The sequence below is a fragment of the Trachypithecus francoisi genome, unplaced genomic scaffold (assembly GCF_009764315.1).
Source record: "Trachypithecus francoisi isolate TF-2019V2 unplaced genomic scaffold, Tfra_2.0 Lachesis_group9, whole genome shotgun sequence".
Taxonomy (NCBI): Eukaryota; Metazoa; Chordata; class Mammalia; order Primates; family Cercopithecidae; genus Trachypithecus; species Trachypithecus francoisi.
Genome location: NW_022681474.1, coordinates 77,476,528 through 77,485,031, shown reverse-complemented (window position 1 = coordinate 77,485,031; position 8,504 = coordinate 77,476,528). Strand labels below are relative to the sequence as shown.

Here is an 8,504-nt window from a genome sequence, read left to right as displayed (position 1 = left end):
GAATTTGAAAGTTGCTTAAATAATTTAAAAGAGAGAAAACTTCCTGTGCAGTCCTTCTCTTGAAATATCATGCTTTCCCCTTTCCAAACATATCAAATGATATTTCAAATAGAAAACAATCTGCAGAATATATATAATCTGTTTAATTTAGCATACTTTTTGGGAACAAAAATTAAATGCAGTCTATTTTTGTTTTAAGTTATACATTTTACCATCAAATTGCTTTAAGAATTCTATAATTCATGCAATATAAGGCCTACAATAATATTAAAGCCTCTAGAAAAATGCCTCAATATGATTTTTTAAAATTTACCTTTAATAATAAGTACACATTTGGTAATACTTGCAAAAGTTGATGTTATGACACATGTAAATTGCCTTGAAATTTAAAAGGAATACAAGAGAATTTAGAAAAGATACACGTAGTAAAATAATTAGTAGAAAGTAAAAGTTAACTAAGAAACTACAACATTATTTCTTCCTATCTCACATTACACACAGTTTATTAATTATGTCTTAGAAAATTGAAACCAAATATATAGCAGTACCAGGCACACAACAGATTCTAAGTTAACAATCAAGAATAAAAGACCTATTCACTGATGGAATTTTAAAGCCTGATTTATATTAATTTATGCTTCAGAAAAATAATTCATAAATATAAGAAAGAGTAAATTAAATCTTGAAATTGTGACTTTTTGCAATTTTGCCCCCTATATTTTTGTTATATTAATTGTTATCACTGTATTAACCTATTCACACCCTGCTAGAAAAAAAACTATCTGAGACTGCGTAATTTATAAAGAAAGAGGTTTCATTGACTCACAGTTCCACAGGCTGTACAGGAGGCATTGCTGGGGAAGCCTCAGGAAACCTACAATCATGGCATATGGCAAAGGGGAAGCAAGCACATCTTCACATGGCCAGAAGGAGACACAGCAGAGTGGGGAGTGTTACACACTTCTAAACACCAAGATCTCATGATAACTTACTCACTATCATGAGAACAACAAATAATAAATCTGCCCCCATGATTCAATCACCTCCCCCAGGTTCCTCCCCAAACACTGGGGATTGCAATTCGACATGAGATCTGGATGGGGACACAAAGCCAAGTCATATCATTCTGCCTTTGGCCCCTTCCAAACCTCATGGCTTCTCACCGTTCAAAATCAATCATGCCTTCCCAATAATCCCCCAAAGTCTTAACTTATTCTGGCATTAACTCAAAAAGTCCAAGTCCTAAGTCTCATTTGAGACAAGATAAGTACCTTCCACATACAAGCCTGTAAAATCAAAGGCAAGTTAGTTACTTTCAAGGTACAATGGGGGAAAGACATTGGGTAAATGCTCCCATTCCAAAAGGGATGAATTTGTCAAAACAAAGGGACTACAGTCCCCATGCAACTCTGAAAGCCAACAAGGCAGTCATGAAATCTTAAAGCTTGAAAATAATCTGCCTTGACTCCTTGTCTCACGTCCAGGTCAGACTGATGCAAGAGGTGGGCTCCCAAGGCCTTGGGCATCCCCACCCCTGTGGCTCTGTGGGATACAGCCTGCATGGCTGCTCTTGCAGGCTGGTGTTGAGTGCCTGCAGCTTTTCCAGGCACACAGTGCAATCAGTCAGTGGGTCTACCATTCTGGGGTCTGGAGAATGGTGGCCCTCTTCTCATAGCTCCACTAGGCAGTGACCTGGTGGGGACTCTGTGTGGGGTCTTTACTGCCACATTTACCCTTTGCACAGCCCTAGTAGGAAGTTTTACATGAGGGCTCTACCCCTGCAACAAACTCCTGCCTAGACATCCAGGCATTTTTACATCTTTTGAAATCTAGCCAGAGGCACCCAAGCCTCAACTCTTGCCTTCTGCATACCCATAGGCCCAAAACCATGTGGAAGCTGTCAAGGCTTGGGGTTTGTTCCCTCTGAAGAAATAGCTCAAACTGTACCTTGGCCTCTTTTAGCCACCACTGGAGCTGGAGTGGCTGGGATGCAGGGCACCATGTCCCAAGGCTGCACAGAGCAGCAAGGCCCTGGGCTTGGCCTATGAAGCAAATTTTATCTTCTAGGTCTCCAGGTCTGTCATGGGAAGGGCTAAAACAAAGGTATCTGAAATGCCTGGAGGTATTTTCCCCGTTGTCTGGGCTACTAATATCTGGCCCCTCTTTACATATGCAAATTTCTGCAGCCTCGAATTCCTCCCGAGAAAATGAGTTTTTATTTTCCACCACATGATCAGGCTGCACATTTTCCAAGCTTTTATGCCCTGTTTCCCTTTTATATGTAAGTTTCAATTTTAGACCATCTCTTTGCAATTGCATATGAGTATAAGCTGTTAGAAGTAGCAAGGCTAATTGCTGAATGCTTTGCTGCTCAGAAATTTCTTCTGCCGGATACCCTATATCATCTCTCTCAAGTTCAAAGTTCTACAAATCCCTAGAAGAGGACCACAGTGCCACCAGTCTCTTTGCAAAAGCATAGCAAGAGTGAATTTTACTCCAGTTCCCAATAGGTTCCTCATATCCAACTGAAGCCTCATCAGCCTGGACTTCACTGTCCTTATCACTATCAGCATTTTGGTCATAAACATACAAATTTCTAGGAAGTTCTACTAAATCTTCCTTCATCTTTGTGTCTACTAAGCCCTACAAAATGTTCCAGCTCTGCCTATTACCTGGTTCTAAAGTTGCTTCCATATTTTCAGGTGTCTTTATAGTAATGCCACACTTTTTTGGTACCAATTTTTTGTATTAGTCCATTCTCACCCCGCTATAAAGAACTACTGGAGACTGGGTAATTTATAAATAAAAAAGGTTTAATTGACTCATGGTTCCACAGGCTGTACAGGAGGCATGGGTAGGGAGGGCTCAGGAAATTTGCAATCATGATATGAGGTGAAGGGGAAGCAAGCACATCTTCACATGGCCGGAAAGAGACAGAGAAAAGGAGAAAGTGCTACACAGTTTTAAAAAATCAGATCCTGTGAGAACTCACTCACTATTATGAGAACAGCAAGGGGGAAATCCATCCCCATGTTCCAATCACCTACCACCAGGTCTCTCCCCCAATAATGGGGATTAAAGTCAACATGATATTTGGGTGAAGACACAGAACCAAACCATATAAATCACAAAACAATTAGATATATATTTTTTCATACAGTTACTGTATTTTCAGATTTACCTACCTGGTTTACAGTTTAATTTGCTAGATTGGGCTATATTTTCTATCATCCTTTATAAGATACACCTAATTAGGATCGTTTCTCTTCTCTTCCTTACAGTGTTACTGTTTAGGGGTCTGTGTTAATCTAATCCCTAATCAAAAGATATCTTTTCCTCTGACTTCTTTTAAAAATGTTCTCTTTGTCTTAAGTGATATGAAATTTACTGTGATATATCTAGATATGGTTCCCACCATTTAAAAATAAATTTTTACATCCCTCTTTCTATCTAACAATGTTAAAACAATGAGACTATCGTGTTTTATATACTCTAAAATTATCTTGGCATATATAAGATGATATATATTTTTATAATATTTACATATAATATGTAGTATATAGAAATGATGTCTATAAATGAGATTTTCAAATATATATATTTGAAGGTTTTTTTAAAAATAAAAGGCATATATTGGTTATAAGGGAAGACACTTTTTTTAAAGTTCATAATAAAATAATTGGAAGTTTTGTTTTAAAACCTTCTCAAATGTACAAAATAGATTGCAAATATAGCACTATTCTATTTATGAATCATTTGAAAGTATGTTGTATACCTAATACTCTATCAGTAAAAATCCTTTTCTATATATTTTATACAAAATGCTATATTCTACTAGTCAACCTTAATACAACCATCAAGTTAGGCAATATATATTGACATGTTACTATCTAAGATTCAAAATTCATTCCAAATTTTTCAATGTCTTTTAAAGCCAGATAATTTAATTCAGAATCATGTGCTCCATTTAGTTTCAAGTTTCTTTAGTCACTTCCAACTTCAAACAATTCTTCAGTATTCCTTAACTTCTATGATCCAATGAATCTGAACTTCACAGGCTAATTGTTTTATTAAATGTTCCTCAACTTAGATCTGTCCAATATTTCTTCATATGATTCAGGTTTTCCCTCTTTAGCAAGAATATCACAGGATTTATGCTATATTCTCTTTGAATCCTATTTGGTTGTGTGCTATTTAGATTTGTCCCAGTAGTAGTGATCATTTCAATCACTAGGTTAAGGTGTTATTTGCCAAACTACCACTCAAAAGTCACAAGTTTTTCCTTTGTAATTAATAAATATTTTATGAGGAGTTCACGTGAAACTATGTAAATATCTTGTCTTTATAAAATTTCCAATTTATTCATTTATTAATTTATATTACTCTAGATTTATTTTCCTGTTTTATTTGATGTGTTATAATCCCTTAGTAGCATGATGCCTTTGATGATTAAATTTCCTCAGATTTGACTCACAGAAATATCTTCAGCATCTGTGTGTTTCGACATGTTTGCATCTTTTTTTGAGCAGTTTCTTGTATCAGACACAAGAAGTTGTTCCAAGATCATTGTACAGTTTTGTATAACAGTCTCTGTCTCAGCATCAGAGTCTAGAGAGATTCTCAGAATCTGACAGTGTACAAACACTTTTTGTGACCAACTTTTTGGGATTCTCTATGTTTTTCAGAGCTGCAAAGTAATGGCCAGATTTGAGATTTGAACCCAAAATTTAATCTCATAAACATGCTACTTTTATCATGCAGATTTAACAAGGGAAGAAAATGATTTTTAACATTTAAGTAATACTTTCTAGAGTCACACACAAGTAACCAATAGAGCCAGCACACAAATCAAGTTATACATTTAATGTTTTAATAGCACAGATAGAAATAAGAGCCACAAGATCACCTGCTCTGAAAATTGCAGAATAATAGATGTTCTTTGACCATCTAGCCAATAGCAGAAAGAGGACGAGCCTATTGGCTTTCAGATTCCACTATTTGGAGACACCAAGCTCTTCTGGGAACACCATGCCTTCTTGGTTTAGGTATTAAATACTTCGAGTGGAGGTCACTGATAAAGAAACAAATACTTGATTTATTATATTTCACAGACCATTGTTTTGATGCAAAATCTTGGACCATTTGGAAATATTCTAAGGTTTATGCCTCAGACTTTAAAAGGCTTTATATCTACTCACAGCCATGGAATTCACATATAAATGGCCAGAAACTACAGCCAACACAGATCCTAGTATGACAGCTCCTACATGTATAGAAATAGCCTAAATTATACTTCAGCCAATAATGTATATAGAATTGCATTAAATCTTTTTTTAGTTTCTCTTGTTATGAACAAGATAAACTAATGTTCATTCTAATAAGCTAATACACTTAAAATGTTAATTTTTTTATTTCTAAAATAAGTGTGTGTGGTGTTTAGATATCAAAAGCTAACATTCTAGGATTATGGAAATTGGATTATTCCTTTATGAAAGAACAGAGACCTCAGAACTGCTATATTCCCCCTAATATCATTTTTCAGTTTTCCTCTGGATGACATAAATGAGCTGAATATGCTGAGCCAGTATTTTTTTAACTTCATATTAGTGAGTTCATTTCATGAAACTAATCTTTGGATTCAGTAAAATGTAAAGGAATTATTTAAATTAGCTTCTAAAGCTGTAGATATACTTTGAAAATACATGTCTGGTAGTGCAAAACTAATACATTTGTTAACAGAGGTGAAAATCAGATCTGAATATTTATCAATAATTTGATGTTAAATAAATTATAATCTGAAATCAAATTACAATCAAAATTATAATCTGAAATTCAAAACTAACTTTTTAAAGGACTGTTTACAAAATATTACCTTTGCTCTTCAAGAATTATGAAAATATAAGTCCATTACAAAGTAGAATTCATTTTATAAAGCATGTCTTTCTTACTCTTAATGGCTATTCTGGAGCAAGATATCAGGAAAGAGTGAACATTAAATGTGCTTCTGTGTTCATGCCATGTAATTATTTGTTCAATAATATTTTATGACTTTTCAAAGCAAAATGAAGAGAGTCTACTCCAAAGGGACTCTTCATAACTTTAGATGAAATTTTCTTCAAGGAGAACAGCTTTAGATATAATTCCTTATATTATACAAATCTAGTCATAATTACCTTCAGTTAGAGAAGGTGATATGAAAAATAAATGCTGATATTTAGGCCCAAACTTGTGATGAATAAACTCTGGCCCTCCAGTATCCATTTCACATATTTTGGCTTCAATTCTGTGGAAACAAAATGTATCATTATAGTGGAAGGCAACATCTCTCTTAAGTTTCTGAATAATACTGAATAATGATGAAAGTAAACTGAAGCAAACTTGCTAAAACATTGAGAATAGTGACTCAATTGTATTAGTTTCCTAAATTACTGCCATATAATCTTATATAGTAATAAATCTTTATTTGTTACTGCCAAATTTGACTGCCAAATTCTCCCATCTCAATACACTCCACTCAAAAATAATTTACCGAATAACTGCTCTATGTATCAGGTATTATGCTAGGATTATAAAAGAATCCAAAACAGTGTGGGCCCTAATTACTTCTCTCAAGATTCTGACTCACAATTTGAAAAGTAAGACAAATTTTTAAAAAGGCAACTAATAAAGGACAAAATATAATTGTCAAATTAGTGGCAGACAGAAATGCTCTAAAAATCTAGAAAACAAAAATACCAGTGGGATAAAATATTATACCAAGTATTGATTTTATTCAACCATTCCCAGGCTTATGGTAATTTGTGAATAACCTAGTAATGAACCAGAAAACAAAAACCACAAGTCCTTGATAATTAAATTCATAGTCTTCTGGTATAAATGTAAGACAGAAAGATTTGGATGCCTATGTTAAAAAATGACACATGGTGAGAAATGAGAAGAAGAAATACCACACAGGCAGGAGATCATGAGGACCAGAAACATGCATTTTCAAGTGAAGAAGCACCATCCCTGGGCCATCTTTTCGGAGTCCTCTGAAGAGATAGGATGCTCTGGAGACAAAGCGAGTCAACCCTAACCAAGATGAGGCTAAAAAGACTCAAGGCTGAGGTCACCCAGGAGCCTGAACAATAATGATATACTTGCGGTACTTGGGTCTTAATATATAATGTAGAAAAAAAGTAGTTTGGGAAGACTTCATTAAAATCATAAAACTTGAACAGAGTCCTGAAAGAGTCAAACATAGTTCTAGAAGGACTAACATTCAGAGTAACAATGGGATTGTTAGTTGAGAAGAGTTAGGATTAGAATTTATTTAAATATGAAAAGCTTTACTTATGTCACAAGTTCAAAGAAGCAAATTTAGATTTTAGAATAAATGTAAAAGACTCATTGCTAAAACATAGGTCAATTCTAAGAAAACACTCAAGGTTAAGAATCTGTATCATCCATAGAAAGATAACAGGAACAGAATGAATGAAAACATTTTGAAAGTATATTAATATTCTTTGGCTGCTATACCACAATATCATAGTCTGAGTTAAGTAGAAGAAAATTTTATTTATTATAGTTTTAGAGGTTGAGAAGTCCAAGATCAAGGTGCCAGCCTATAGAGTTCCTGGTGAGGGCTCTCTTCCTGCATTGCAGATGGCTACCTCTTCACTGTTTCCTCACTTGGGAAGAGAGGAAACAACCTCTCTGATATGTCTTATTGTAAAGGCAGTAATCCCATCATAAAGGCCTCACTCTCATGATCTCATCTAACCCTAATTATCTTCCAAAGACCTCATCTCAAAATACCATGAAATTAATGGTTAGGGCTTTAACATTTGAATTGGATGGGGGTATAAACATTTATTGCATAATAGTGAGTTTTAATGCAGGGATCTGGGCATGGGTTAGGACTTAGAATTTGTTCCTGGTATGTACTTCCTGCTTAGAGTACCTAACATGTAGGAGTTAACAGCACTTTGATGTGGATAAAAAGGTCTCACGGTCAATTTTGCCTTGATTAAATAGGGGAATAAGATGTGGATACTAACTCGTATAATTTCCTTAAGAAAAGTGGGCAGAGATAGTGACATAGTTACATAGTCGTCCGGGTAGCTCAATCATTCTCTGGGCCATTGAGCACTGAATTTATGCCTTAATCTTCTCAGTTCTGTGAATCTGTAGTAACTTTTTAGGAGACTTTCAAGAAACAAAAATACTTGTTTAAAATAGTAGTAGGAAAGTCAATTCTTAATAACCAGGATAAGTGGGATTTTCTAAGAAAAGTAATATTTGAATGGATGATTGTGGTGGATACTTTTTAAACATTAAATATGTGTGTTTGCATGTAGGCCTGTGTGGTGGGTGTGTGTATATATGTGTATACATACATAAAATATTAGAGTGAGGGATGAATAAAATATACATTCTATATCTTAATTTGTTTCAATTAAAACTAGTTGCATATATGTATACACACTCACATGTGTGTGTGTGTGTGTGTAGCAGGACGAGCA

The 8,504-nt window shown here is 34.7% G+C and overlaps 1 long non-coding RNA gene across 1 annotated transcript; it reads right to left on the bottom strand.

Moving 5' to 3' along the window:
* Positions 1 to 4,856: 4,856 nt before the first annotated feature.
* On the bottom strand, positions 4,857 to 6,278 carry LOC117082594. Its single transcript, XR_004436699.1, has 2 exons — positions 6,174 to 6,278; positions 4,857 to 5,071 (listed from the first exon to the last, which is right to left on the bottom strand). It is a non-coding gene; the product is annotated as an uncharacterized LOC117082594 (long non-coding RNA).
* Between the last annotated feature and the right edge of the window lie 2,226 nt (positions 6,279 to 8,504).